The sequence below is a fragment of the Euprymna scolopes genome, chromosome 36 (genome assembly GCF_053919585.1).
Source record: "Euprymna scolopes isolate OS-2025 chromosome 36, ASM5391958v1, whole genome shotgun sequence".
Classification (NCBI taxonomy): Eukaryota; Metazoa; Mollusca; class Cephalopoda; order Sepiida; family Sepiolidae; genus Euprymna; species Euprymna scolopes.
The window spans coordinates 49,052,570-49,068,640 of record NC_136517.1 but is presented as its reverse complement, the minus strand read 5'-3'; the positions used below and the strand labels follow the sequence as shown (position 1 = coordinate 49,068,640).

The following is a 16,071-nucleotide window of genomic DNA, read 5'->3' as shown; positions in this document are numbered from 1 at the left end:
TGCCACTCTCTAAGTCTCTGCAACAATAACCCAGTGACAAGCCATTGCAAGATGACTGCTAATTGCTTTGACCGCAGATTTCTCGTAAGAGTTGTCCTCTCCTAGAAGGATTGCCTCCACTACGGCTTACAGGAGCTCCTTCTACCCCGCTAATGTTATTTACCCATGACTGGGACTGAGGCAGCTGGGCACAGAGCATGGTCCACAGGCCGATTAGTCATGAATGCCGCAGAACTGCACGTCTGTGGAACTCTGTTCCGTTTGCCTGCTTCCCTCCGGACTACAACTTGGATGTCTTCAAGTCCAATGTTAACAAATTCCTAATGAACTGCCCCCTTAATTAAACACTTCATCAAATCTCCACACTAACGTAATGTACTTGCAATAACCCTTATCCCTGAGTGGCTTCCGGGCCTTGATAAGTGGTGATCACTGTGTAAAAAAAAAAAAAAAAAAGTCAATAGGGCCTAAGCTCCTCTGGAGGTTTCTGTCAGGGTTACCTCGCCCTTAACCTTTGGTGCAAAAACCTTATCCCACAAGGCAGTGGGGATTCAGTTTTCTGGTGCTGAGCACTCGCCATTCACCAGAGCCCCGTTAGCATGGCACACCTCATGACGTGCACGTAGGGATGATTAGATTGGGAGAAGCTATATATGACGTTAGAGCATTGATGTGCTTTTAACACACGCCCACACCAATCCTTGAGCTATACATACATACATACATACATACATACATACATAGCAAGGCTTCCTTCAATTTTGACAGACTATAGATACGCATTGTAAGGGTGCCTACGCGTGAAATTTTTGTGGTAAGGGTTGCGCAATCTCCAACCACACCTCTCCTGAGTCGACATTGTTAAATACCAGTGGCAAGTGGAGGTTCAGAGCGACTGAAAACAAATGCCGAGATAAGCAGAAAGCACATACAGCGCCTAGAATTCCCAAATGGTCACCCATCTGGTACTAGCCAGGCTCAACGTTGCTTAACTTCAGTGATCTGACGAGAACCGGTGTGTCAACGTGATTATGCCGTATTATATATATATATATGTGTGCGTGCGTGTGTGTGTGTGTGTGTGTGTGTGTGTGTGTGTGTGTGTGTCTCCGTTATTTTTTCTAATAGATAGATAGATAGATTGATATTTTATTCATTTGTAACAATAAAAGACTGAATTTTATAAATGAACGAGTGTATGGTAAGTAGAGTTAGAAAAGAACGAACGAACTGGCGTCGCCTAAAATAAGACAAGCACCTGTGAAAGTAGTCAGTGCTAGTCTGTTCCATTATTATTCTCTTCTTGTGTGTTCGCTTGCGTCTTCCCTCTTTCGCTCAGTGATGGCGATGATTGATTCGATGAGACAGACTTTTGTCTCTTGCCACTGCACCCGTCTGGCTGGTTGTCCCACGTGACGGTACAAGTGCAAAAAGAAGTGTCGACAAATACCAAGGCGGCAGGAAGCGGTAGGCTGAGAACGAAGTGAGCGTAGAGTAAACGAAAGAAGATATATTTTTAATATTGTTGTGGCTACATACCTACCAACCTAACCTATATACGTCACGGTGTAAACTATAATTAAAATATTTTTTCTCGTGATACTACAGGGTTTCGTTTTGATATCAGAGTGAGATATTTTTTTGTTTCGTCCTAAGGGGTAAATACGTTGACACACCGGTATTCGTTAGATCAACGGTGTTAAGCAGCGTTGAACCTGGTCAGTATCAGATGAGTGACCATTTGGGAATACCAGATGCTGTACGTAGGAAGACGTCGACACTTCCCTGTAAGAACTGTAAAAAGCGTAACGTCATATACAGAATTGGAGACCGCTTATGAATTTTATATTCCCTAGAAACTTCTTCCTCCAGAGGAAGTTTGTTCAACTCGTCTAGAATGAATGCCGTTTCGTTATCGCTAGGCAATCCTCATAAGTATTCTCCTCTTTCGTAGGGATATTGATTTAACTCCAGTCGGCCGGAAAGACACTATCGCTGTTTTGAGTTCTAGTTAGTTTATTATTAATTGCCTGAGGAACCCTCACCGCGGAATGCTGACAGGGCTCCTCAGGCAATGCTTAATAAGTTAGAATGCACTTGCCTGCTGATGTATTCTTTCCAACTTTTGACCTTGTACCAAACCTTCTCCAGTAGGGTGGGGGAGTAAATACCCGAGGAATGTCTGTAGCAGTAACAACCTATATTCTATTTCTTCGTCTTCAACTGATTTTGATCGTGCGTTGATCAATCAATGTATTAACTAGTGTTGGGACGATTAATCAGAATCGGGAATCGGAAAAAATGGGAACATTTGGGGATCTCAAAATCGATATCGAAATCGGATTTTTTTTTTTTTTTTAGCCTAATCTCGTTTATTCTAATTTTTATTTCCTTTGTTCGAAATTTCATTTTCTATTGATAAAATGATAAATATTTATTGATTTTAAAGATCAGCTAAACTAACATTTATAAATCATAGTAACGAATTTAAGTAACAATGGCATCGTTAAAAAGTGCGCAGTAAAAAATGGCACGAGTGGAAAAATATGAACGAGAATCTCAGAGAGTTTATCAAAATTTTGGATACAATACGTAAACTGCGTTTAGAAATGATATTTACAAAAAAGATATTGTCAAATATTTTATGTAAAATTCATAGGTATGTGTTCTCAAATGGAATAATTTGTATTATTGTGTAAGAACGAAAACAATTAAGTCTCAATTTTCAATTTCAGTTTGATTTTTTGATTTTTGATTATATAATTTTTTTTATTCGTTGTCAGTTCTTTTTCACGAGCCATAATACTAATTTATTGTTCTTGCAAATAATCTCTTGACACTGCAAATTGTAATAATTACTAAGAGATTATTTGCAAGAACAATAAATTAGTATTGTGGCTCGTGAAAAAGAACTGACAACGAATAAAAAGAATTATATAATCAAAGCAATTACTAAAGAAAAATCTTCAGTTCAAATTTCTAAGGATTTGAAAAGGGATGAAGAAAAAACATTAAATGGGAATTCAAGCAAGGAAAAAGGTCTTAGACTGAATTTAATACTGATATATTAAGCGATGTTTAAACAACGAGCTGTGACCGAAACGTAAAAATAGGAAATCCAATGCTGTCCATTGATAACTGTTTGGTCACATCAGTCTTCGGCGATATTTTGTCGGTTTGATCTACTCTCGCCTAGCTTCAGCTCCGGTCTCTCCCATCTCACTCGGAAGACTTTCGAAAACCGTCAACTGTCCAAAACTGGACACTTTCGTCAACTCATAACTGTCGTTTACTGTAACTGTTGTCGACCATCGCAAGCACAAGGCCGTCTGCAAACCGCTCCTAAACTCGTAAAACTGTCGCAAAACCCACCACCACTCTTAAAATTAATTCCAAAATATATTGGCTGATCTGTTGTTATCCTCTATAGCCACACCTTGATCAACCATCCTATTTCATGAACAACTTCCTCTATCCATTGTTCTGCAGATAAACCCATTTCTCCCATTTTTGTCATACTTCTTTTTTGCTTTCGCCTCCACTGCCCAACACTTGGGTAAACGCTGATAGTATCACAGAGCAATTGAAACTGAGTGTCAAGACAAAAAATATACGAAAAGAAACAATCTAATCTTCAAAACTCCGTAAGTAATCAATGCACATAATGCACATAATAGTAATTACTGCACAAATGCACATAAACCATAAATTTAAATTATAACAGAAGAACGTAAACACTTACACATCCACTACTGTAGACTTTTTAAAAATAAAAATGAACATATAAAGAAAGGCAAAAAAGAATATTAGAATTAAGTTTCTGTAGCACAGACAAATGTTTTGCATTCTATTTAAAAAAATAATCAATTTTTAGTTTTATTTGTTGTTGTCACTCAAGAATTGCTGAGCATTTCATTTTCACATACATGCAACTAGAATTGAACGTGGATAACTGGCACGTTTAGGAGACTTATTGTCACTCAGATTTCAGGGAAAATCATCGGCAGCAATCGGGAATTAAGTCACTGGAAACATTTCCTCCGTAAACACCAAGTTAGAATACTTAATTGTAAGAGACTTTATTGATAGATAGATAGATAGATAGATAGATAGATAGATAGATAGCGATATAAAGAGAGATAGATAGATAGATAGATAGATAGATAGATAGATAGATAACGATACATAGAGATATGGCAATATATATATATACATCTATATATATATATATATATATATAGAGAGAGAGAGAGAGAGAGAGAGGGAGAGAGATAGACAGTTAGTTAGCCGAATATATATATATATATATATATATATATATATATATATATATATATATATATATATATATATATATATATAAAGAGAAGAGAGGAGAGAACAATATATTAATCAATTCGAAATGAAGAAGATGAAGAAATCGAAGAGGATTGGTCAGATAATGTTTGTTTGTTTTTTTGTTTTTTGTTTTTTCTTCAAGATTAAAAACAGCAGCTGTGTGTTTATCGACATTTTGGATTTTGTACAAAACAAAACAAATAAAAATCGTTGGAAAATGGGGAAGAAAACAAAAATAGTTCACAGTTAAGAGAAATTAAATTATATATACTAGTAAGTAGATGCGACTGAGGGGAGAGAATTTTTCTGCTAGCCTGGGAAGATGGTATCATGATGGACGACCAAACGGAGGAGGTAATACCTGGGAGGATGATAACATGACAAGAGAACAGATACTACAATAACTCCCCCTCCTTTTAAACTAAAAAATTGGAGGTAGATTAGTTTGAAATACTATTGTAACCTGAACTGCGAATAAAAAGATAGCACAATAGTAGAAGTGCTATTATAGTTTCGGCTTCGGATAAGTGACAACAAAATTCGAAATATATTGAGATTTATTTTTCTTTTCTTTCTTTCTTTTTTTTACTATTGTGTTTTATCCAAACTTGACAAGAGCTTGACTGCCCAAAATTATTATTGTCTGTAATGTTCTAGATATAGTTATCCTAAAACCAGTTTTTTTAATCATCCACATTATAATAAAAAATAAAGTGTTCCTAATTGGTTTAGAAGTACCATTTAATTCAAACTAGGCACTTAGATCAATTGTCGCAAACCCAAGACTGTCTGTAAACGTCCCTAACTGTCGTAAAATGTCGCAAAACTCATTGCTATTCCTAAAACTGTTCGTAAATTAAGTCTAAACATATTGACCTATTCTCCGTTTTTTATTTGTCTCAAATCACCACCACATCTTAACAATCCTATTTAGCTCTCCTTTGTGTTCCTTTCTGAACAAATGTCTCTCCACCGTTTTGCTGATAAACGTATTTTCTTCTTTTTGTCATATTTCTATCTCTTTTGTTTTAATTTCTGGCACTTTTAGAGGCGAGCTATTGGTTCATGTTTTAATTTTTAGCCTTGCAGCAAACATGTCCGGCATTAACGTCAAAAGAAAAAGCAAAATGTAAATTAAACGTTTTGGTTTCGATTCTCAGTGGTAGCGCATGAGTTATTTTTTTATTTTTTAACTTTTTAAATCATTACTATATATTGGGTCCAATATAATATAATAACGAATACGAAATCGGCATTAATAAAAGAATATCATATTTAAGAGTATTTTACGGCCGGGCAATGCTGGACGGCCTGCTAGTATATATATATATATATATATATATATATATATATATATATATATATATATATATATATATATATATATATACACTAGCATGGGTACCCGGCGTTGCCCGCGTCGACATGAAGTCTCGTTTGGAATACACCTGCAATACTAAGGATAGTAATCATTTTCATAGTGGACAACGTCGATACCCCCACAACAATTTCAAAAATAAAAGAACGGATAAGATATGTAAATGTAATCACCCTCCCCCCCCAAAAAAAAAAGAAGAAGTACGTGATACCCTCTCCACCAGATATTTCGGCAGAAGGGATGCAAAAAGAAGTTAATCTCCGCATATTGAGAACTTTTTGTTGCACTATTTTATTGCCCGTGCGCTCCCCCCCCCCCGCAAAAAATAAAAAATAGTACGTGAAACCAAACAACACACACACAAGAAAAAACAACAACAGTGAGTGTCCGAGCGAACACAAGAAATAATATTAGCCGCGTAGACAGGGTCGAACCTGAAACGCGAAAGAAGGGAACAGGTAACTTGTAAACGATTTTGCCAACTGTACCACGACGACTTATGACATTATGACTCTGATAAAATAACGTTTATAAATATTAATCGATTTTCCTTAATGTAATAGGAACAATGGGGTTCACTCTTAATCGTATATTTCGCAAGAATTATACTCTATATAGAAATAAATTAAATCGTAAAGTAATGGACCTTTTGTGTATAATAATTTACGATTTAATTTATTTATTTATATATATATACATATATATATATATATATATATATATATATATATATATATATATATATATATATATATATGTATATAATTATTTTTTTACTATGGTCAAAAATAAGCTTAGAAAAGTACAAAACATAAAAAAGTTTTTAAAAAAAACAAAAAAAAATAGTTGCTAAAACTGGAAAAGAAAAAGACAAGAAATTCTAGTAAAAATTTATAACTTAAAATATTGTAGCACTAAGAATTTTTTTTTAAATTACATTTAACATTATGCAATATTTTAAGTTATAAATTTATTATGTTTTTTACTAGAATATCTGGTCCTTTTTCTTTTCCAGTTTTAACAACTAATCCTTTTACTTTTCTAAGCTTAATCGTAACCATATTACTTTTCATCCTCGCATTTTTCTATGTAATCCATGATTTTTCCAAGCTTTGCTTTGAAATAATATTTTCTTTTTTTATGTTCATTATCGTGCGCATTGTCAACAATCCATTAAAAAAATATTACAAATTTCTTAAATTGACAAAATAAAAAAAAATCAATTAAAAGATACATCTCTTAATTGATTTTTTTTATTTTGTCAAAAACAAAAAGAAGAGGAAAAAAAGAGATCAGCAGAATTGACGGGCGATGTCGTAAGCGAAATGTTATCAGCACTAGCACGGCAAAAAGCATCACTTTTGTTAACTCTCTCTATATAACCCAAGTAAAATGGCATGCGAACGACATTCCCGCTATGCTTTATGAAAGTTGATGACGAAAAAAATTGCTATGTGAACCAACAGCCAATCAGAAGAAATCGTCTCTAAAACGTCAATGCTGAAAAAGATGCTACGGTAACTAACAGCCAATCAGAAGAAACCGTCTCTCACGTTCCTTATTAATTCTGAGGATTTTTGAACACCAGTAATCTTATTATAACTTTTATTTTAATTAACAAAAATGGAAAATTTTTACTTTAAAATATAGCTGAGAAAGTGACCTATGAAATGTAAAAATTGTTTGAAATTTGGTGGCAAAATGAATGAACGGTGAAGCTTTAAAGCCGTTCTAAATGATTAAAACTAACACTTAACCATATATTCAAACACTACCGTATATGAAAGATGTATATCCTTGCTGCGTATATGAAAGATGTATATCCTTGCTACCACGGTTAGAATAATTTTTTTTTAAATAAAATAAATGCTAGTCAAAGTAAAAGGCACTTTAAAATTTTAAAAGAAATTCACATATGTAAATTTATCGTCTTTTTATATTATTTTTTTTCTTGATTTTTTAAGAGATAAAGGGCCTCAGCACTTTAAAAAAATGCGATGACCGTTTTTACAAAATAGCGTCTGTCGTTTTATTTATTTATTTATTTATTTATTTATTTATTTATTTATTTGTTTGTTTGGTTTTTTTTTTTCGTTTGCGAACGGAAGCGGATAAAATCAAACGAACAGCCATGCTGTGAAAAAAAGGTTCATCTTTTAACGATTGTACGAAGAAAAGTTATCGTCGATAATTTATACGAAGGCAATGTCACAAATGTACTGCCATGCACTCAATGATGGATAAACAGATGAGAAGGGGCGCGTGCGCGCATGCGCGCGTTGGTTTTTATGTATACAGCAAGATTTCGTTCATGTGCACACCTATATACTAGGGATCATAAAAAAATGCAATTATCAAAATCTAGTTTAAATCGTAGTCCACAGAACCGGTTTAAAACGACTTCGGTGGACATATTTAAAAAAAGTGCCACCCCCAAACCCCGCCAAAGTCATGTAATGGATTTTGATCAAAAATGAGAACCAGTATTTTAGACCAAAAGTTTAGTAGCATCATATCTTAAAAGGGGAGCGTAAAAATGGTGCAAAATTGGGGTTAGTTTTACAATTTATACGGGTATGAAAAAGTGGTAAAAACAAAACAAATGTATAACAAATAAATGTTATTAGTTACTCTTCTACCTATCTAAAAAAAGTTTTCAGTGGTTCTACTCACGTAAAAACGTTTATTCGGTTTGAATACCATATATTGCCCAGCGTTATGTAGGTACAAAAAAAAATGGCTATGAATTGGCATTTGAATATTTAAAGTTTTGATAAATATTTTAATAAAAAAGATTTACAAATTACTGTTAGCGACTAACCCAATATATGTTATTGTGACATATATTATGTGAGTTTTTAATAGTATTTTATCATTTTTTTTTATTTTGTATATTTTTGTTATACATTTGTTTGTTTTTTTACCACTTCTTCGTACCTTTGTAAATAACAAAACAAACCTACAAAATTACATATGAATAAATAACATCAAATTCTCATTTAGATAGCTCAATAGTGCGATTATAGAACTATACATATTTTTCTTAAAGATACCTCGTTTAAAAGAATAAACACACAAGTATTAATAATTTTCCAAATGTTGGTCTTTCATTGGTAACACATTGCGTACAATTATACCATTCGTCGGTGTTGGCATATAAGTTTATAACAGTCCATTAATAATCATTATGCACAAGTGGGCTTCATCAGCGCGCAGAAAAACAATTTTTCAATAATTTCTCAGCCCAAGAATAGGACCTTACTATAAACACAGCGAGTACTCATTTTTTATTTTTTATTATACACAACATATATATAAAGTATTAAGCGGACTTTATCTGTATATTTAGGTGAAACATACTTGCCTTGCAATGCAATAATTCTGTAGTAGTTAGTAGTCAGCATTTCTTTTCCTTCTATTGCATATGTTTCATTTTGTCAGACTTCCGGTAGCACGCCAACACCGGAAGCTGAAACACTTGTACGCAAGGTGTTACCAGTAAAAGATTAACATTTTGAAAATGAGTAAATACTTGTGTGACTATTCCTTTTAACGAGGTATCATTAAGAAACACACACACACACACACACACACACACACACACACACACATATATATATATATATATATATATATATATATATATATATATATATATATATAATGAACATTTAAAATTAAAATGTTTAAATTCGACGTGATTTCACGCGGTTAATGGTAGCCGAATGGATTAGGTCTTCGCTAACCGAGCCAGAGATGTCTCGTGATGCGGGGTCCGAATCGTTCGACTGGTATTAATCGTGACACCCTGCACTGAAGATTCCCGAAAGGATGAAACACTAGTGTCTGTAGGTATTTAATTATTATAGTAAAAAAATAATTATATATATATATATATATATATATATATATATATATATATATATATATATATATATATATAAGCACCACAAAAAAATGGCAAGTTCCTCTGTTAGATTTATGAATTATTATGCAAGAGTGGAGTTGGCAAATCAGAGACGATGAATGAGGGTTCAGTATGCAATCTTCAGCAGCTCCTAAGCTCTGTGACACCACATGCATAATTGCAATCTTGTAGACATCTGGTACACTCCTCCGCAGATGGTGAACTTTCATATGCTCGTCAGTCAAAGATGCCTTCTCGAGTGAACAGATAACCCTGCTTTGCTGCGTGCTCTGAAACAACAGTGGCATACATATTCATTTTTAGGTGGATCTTTCTTGTGTTTTGCCTTCATATTTGCACGAAGGGCGTCCCTATGACAAAGGCGGTTATGCTCAAATTCTTTGGTCCCCAGGAAACACATCTTCCTCCATTCTCTACGATCCCCTACTGCACTCTCCCAGGAACTCAGAGAAATTCCACAACGTTTCAGGTTGTCTTTTAGTTTATCTTTGTAACGAAGCAGGGGACACCCTATTGGACGGCAATAATTTGTCAGTTGCCCATAAAAAAAGTTGCTTAGGAACTCTTGAGTCATCCATTCTTACAAGATGACCCGACCACCGCATTTGTATCCTGATCAAAAATGATTCAATACCAGTGATTTCACATCTCTCCAGTAATTCACTATTCGGAACACGATCATGCCATCCAACATTGCAGATAAAACGCAGACATCTCATATGGAAGGAGTCAAGCTGATTTATATGCTTGCGGTACAAGATCCACGTTTCGGCACCATACAAAAGAGTAGGAACAACAACCGATTTGTAGACTGCCACCTTTACTTTTATAGACACATCGTGGCTGTTCCAGAGTCTGTGTCGCAACCTACCAAATGCCTCACTAGCTTTATTAATTCTACATAGGATGCCCTTTTCAAATTTAGCATCATCAGACACAATAGAGCCGAGGTATGTAAAAGAAGATATTGTTTTCAAAGCTTCACCATCAACATATACCACTGGTTGTGAAGAGGACGTAGCGTTTGGTTTTGGCTGGTGAATAATTTCAGTCTTTTTTATGCTAATTGTAAGACTTAACGCATTACATGCACCAGAAAAGCTATTGAGGATGTTCTGCATGTCATCAAAACTATGGGTGATAGGAGCACAGTCATCAGCATAAAGGAGGTCAAGAACAGTCTACACAGAAGTCTTCGTTTTGGCCTTGAACCGTTGCTGGTTAAATAATCCTCCACTTGATCGATACTCAACAACTATTCCTCCTGAGGTGTTCCTAAAAGCTGTCTCAAGTATCACCGAAAAGAAAAGAGCAAATAGGATCGGAGCAAGGACACATCCTTCCATTTGACACCTCAAATGGTTCACTTTGTTCACAGCCAGATCGTACTGTCGCCACCATTCCCCAGTGAAAGGGGGCAATCACATTCAACATCTTGTCCGGAATACCAATCCTCCTCAAAACAGCCTACAAGGCATCCCTAGAGACGGCATCAAATCACTTTGTGAAATCAACGAATGTGACAAACAAGTCCTTATTCTGCTCCCTCGCTTTCTCCTGCACTTGCCGAAGGCTGAAGGTCATGTCCATAGTACCTCTTCCTGCCCTAAACCCACACTGGGTTTCTGGGAGTACAGTTTTACAGATTGAACCATTGAGTCTGTTTAGGATTACACGAGCTAGAATCTTACCAGCAACAGACAAAAGAGAAATTCCTCTATGGTTATCACACTCACACTTATTTCCTTTGTGCTTAAACAGGTGAATAATTGACGCGTCTTTGAACTGTTGTAGCACGGTACCAAGTTCCCATATTAATGAAAACAGGACAGTTTCCTGATTAACAGTTGGCTTCCACATTTGTATACTTCTGCAGGTATGCCCTCATCACCTTAAGCCTTACCATTTGAAAATTGCTTTACAGCCCATTCAATCTCCGATATGGATGGAATATCAGCAAGAGCCTCGATGGTTGGCCTCTGAGGAATATCATCAATCACTCCTCGATCCACTGTCGAGTCTCTGTTTAAAAAATTTGAAAATTGTTCAGCCCAGCTCTTAGTAATTTCTTTCTTATCAGTGAGGAGAATGCCATCCGACGAAAATATTGGAGATGCGCCCCTTAAAATGTGACCAAACACCCCCTTGAGGTTTTGGTAGAATGATTTAAAATCACATCTATCTGTCGCATCTTGTAAGGCCTCAGCTTTCTGCTCCCAACAGTTTTTTTTAATTTTCCGGAGCCGAAATTGTGCCAACCTTTTGCCCATTCTGAAAGCCTTGTGTTTCACTGAAGAATTTTTGTCAGTAATCCATACTTGATGGGTTTGATGCATGTTATTGAGCAGTCGGACGATAGTTGGATCATTTTCACCAAACCAATCTTAGTTTTTCCTTCGAACATATCCTAATGACTCTTTGGCAGAGTCATACACTGCAGTTTTAAACTCTCTCCAAGATTCCTCAATATCATTCCCACATACAACGGAGGACAGCTTTTCATCTGTAGCCTTTTGAAATGAGTGCATTATCTTCTTAACCTTCAACTTGCCTACATTAACTATCTTGATGGAAGAATTACGTTGATTTCGAGCAGGGCGCTTGATTTTCATCCTGACTGTGGAGCAGATCAATTTATGGTCTGACCAACATTCCCCGATGCTGTAAGAACGTGTAAGATTTATATCTTGTCTATCAGAACGACGTACAATGACATAATCAATGAGATGATAATGATTAGACCGGGGATGTTTCCAACTGGCTTTCTTGCAATTAGGCAGCTGAAACACAGTATTAGTGAGCAAAAGATCGAATTTACTGCAAAGAGACAATAAGAGTTTGAGCTGACTTTACCAATTCCATGTGAACCAATGACATTTCTCCAAAATTGTGCATTGCTACCCACACCAGCATTGAAGTCACCCAAGACAAACAGCTTATCCTGTATACAGACCTTGTTAATTTGTTCGTGTAAAGAGGAGTAAAACCTCTCTTTTAGCTCATCAGGTGAATTAAGTGTAGGTGCATAGCAACTCAAAAATTTGGCATATTTGTCCTTTCTTACTGCAATGCGCAAGGACATAAGTCTGTCATTTATACCAACGGGCAGGGACTCAAGATTTTTGGCAATATCATTTCTGATGGCAAAACCAACACAAGATTCACGTTTCTCAGAACTTGGTTTTCCAATCCAATAAAAAGTGTATCCACCTTCAACTTCCTCTAGCTGTCCTGTATCAGCAAACCTAGTTTCAGAAAGAGCTGCGAAAGAAATTCTATGATGCCTTAACACACGTGCTATGATAGCGGTTTTTCATTCAGGCTTCTTTTTGTTATCCTGGAGTGTTCTTACATTCCAAGTCGCAATGGACATATTAGCTCCATGTATTTTGTTTCTATTTTTGATTTGGGTGCAAATATTGGATGCCCAGACATCTGCACCTGATGACAGAGACATGAGCAAGTAGACAATTTTAGGTCGCCTTGTATAGACCCCTACCCATGAAGAGAAAAGCAGTGTCATCCTATAAAGGGCTGCTTTGTTATGAAAGGAGGATACGAATCACACAATTACTTGCGGGTGTTGTGAAAAACGGCCATCTACCTTCCACCACCTATGTGCAATGTTCATGCTAGGAACTACCAGTGATATCCTTCACCTGTTCCCGTCACAATCCCATCATCGCCACAGGGTTTTATTAATTTATTATTAGTTAAAAAAAAAAAAAGGGCACATATCGGTGTACCAAACCTTAGGCTTAAATGAGTGAAAATTGTTCACTGAACAAACGGCACTTTGGTTTGTTTTAAGTGGTCATTGCTTGTGCTGAGCAAAACACACTCTCTCCATCGGATTAACATGGTCTGTACAGGTGCACACATGCGCCACACGTCAGATGATAAAACGATCGCAGGATTTTCTTGTAAGAGTGTTCCATCTTCTAGATCAGTTGTGAGCCAACACTAAAGGGCCTGATCCACCCTGGTAAGCTTTCTGTGCAGCTGGGTACCATACCGACTATTTCTTGGTCCTTGACTCTAACCGTTAGTTCAGTCTAGTGAACACATTGCTTGGCGATGATGTACCAACACCGTCCTCTTATAAGGTTTGGCAAGCCTGCTGAGACCAGTACCCAGGGTATAGCTCTTGGAGCTAGCAAGTGAGAGATTTAGGAGATAGGTGAGGACCAGTGATCTCTGTCCACCCTATTGGGTGCAGCAGCCAGAGATTCAAAGGTACTACCTCTACGCAGAGCCCCCTATACCCTATATACATATATATTTGTAGTCATCCACACATATCTATCCATATACATGTGTGTATTTGGGTGCCAGGGTTGCATACCGGTCAAATATATAGACATTGAAATATATAGTTGAAATACGTTGCCTACAACATGTTAATTGTTTAATGAACACTAGTGTTTACGTAGAGACATACTATTAATAAATAAAACGTTTATTTTATTTGTGGTGTCAAAACATTGATAAAGATATACATGAGAGAAATATGAATGGAGTACCATCAGGTAGAATCGTTATCAGTTACCATTTTTGTTAATAGATATCAACATGCTAAAAATTAACCAGCATTAACGTATAAATCAATATTTGCATTTTAAGTTGACTTACGACTGCCAAGTTCTAATCTTATCAAGTTTGGCGGCTATATTTAAAGGCTATAAACGAAATCGCATTTGTTCCACAGATCCACATCCTCTATCTATCAAGTTTTGCTTTCCTGTTTAATCCAAGGAAATAAAAACAAAAACACTCTATATTTTCCCTATGGAAGTAATGTAAGTTGCTGATGATTTGTTTGGTTTATTCATGCCAGCCAATGGAATACGTGTAAGACGCAGCAATATAAGAATATGAATGTGAATTAAGTGAATGTTCTGCAACTTTGGAATGTTTGTGTCTATTTAAATAGACATTCCGACGAGTTATTTACGGGCGTCGCCTTCATGATCGAGTAGGAGAACAGCCGACTGTCAACACGACGGTTCTAGGTTCAATCCTTGGCTAGGGAGCGATGCTAGTCTAGCGGCACTGATGAGTTGTGATACAACGAAACAGGACTGTATGTCGATGACTACACATATATATATATATATATATATATATATATATATATATATATATATATATACATACAAACACCACACTAAACCAAACTAATGTAGTGTATGAATTTATTTGCCCTTTCGAAGAATGTCTCCGAACTCATTCTGAAAACGCATACAACGCATACATACGCCACATCACAACAACACTCTCCCAACGACTAAACTATCATTTAGCTGACAATTGTGCCATAAAACAACACCTTATAATATTTTGTGAAAATACTAAAATTCGATATCTTAACAATTGTATACGACGACTAAAATTACTAGAAGCCATACTTATCAAAAAACTACAGCCTTTTTAAACCGGATCTCATTTAACACCAGGACAAATATACTAAGTGTATTTGATAAGTAACAAGAAACTAAATAGATAAACTATAAAATAAGAAAATCTAAATGAAGAAACTAAAAAATAAAATAAAAATAATTCGCCCCCAACGCTTCTGCGCCCACCTTGATAGCCAATTTAAAAAAAAAATTATAAATAAACAAAGCCTCAAAGGAAAAGAAAAAGAAAACGATAACAACAACAATTGTTCCTGCTGATTATCGGATGCACTGAGAGAAAGAGCTAAAAAGAGAAGAATATGGCCAAACAACAACTTTTGGGCGCCATTTTATATAGCATGTCTGCTGAAATTAAAAAGACCGCTCGGCAAATGGAAAAGATATCCAGAAAGATCGGAAAAAAGAATACCTGAGTCATGTTCCATCAGACGTGATTAAATAATGACTTGTTGCTAAAATATACATATGTATGTGTGTGATCTTTTGAAATAAATGAGTTATATAGGTAAAATGAAAACAGCAATATTCATATTTACTTTTTTTTATATTTGTTTGTCAGAAAAAAAATCCATTGTAATGTCTTTTGAAAACATCTTAAAACTATCATCAAGATAAAATATACATTTTAAGCATAGGTAAAATAATTCTATTCTTGAAAATTAGTTTTAAGCGGACATTATATATTTTAGGTTCATGCAAAAACAATATCATTTTCACATATATGTTAATTTTTTATATATATATATATATATATATATATATACATATATATATATATATATATATATATATATATATATATATATATATATATATATATATATATATAGCCATGTTATATATTATTTTGAAGCGCTTTTTTTTTTTTTGGTCTATCGAATCGTGCTATTTGTTACCGTTCTCAATCTCTTTATTTACTTTTTTTTCTTTGCAGGCTTTTCGACAGCATGGACAAAATTCAAATCCGTACGATTTTCTTGTTCTTGTTCAAATTAAGCCGAAAATCT

The 16,071-nt window shown here is 35.2% G+C and overlaps 1 pseudogene; it reads right to left on the bottom strand.

Moving 5' to 3' along the window:
* Window positions 1-925: 925 nt before the first annotated feature.
* LOC145260913 (5S ribosomal RNA) lies at window positions 926-1,042 on the bottom strand (annotated as a pseudogene).
* Between the last annotated feature and the right edge of the window lie 15,029 nt (window positions 1,043-16,071).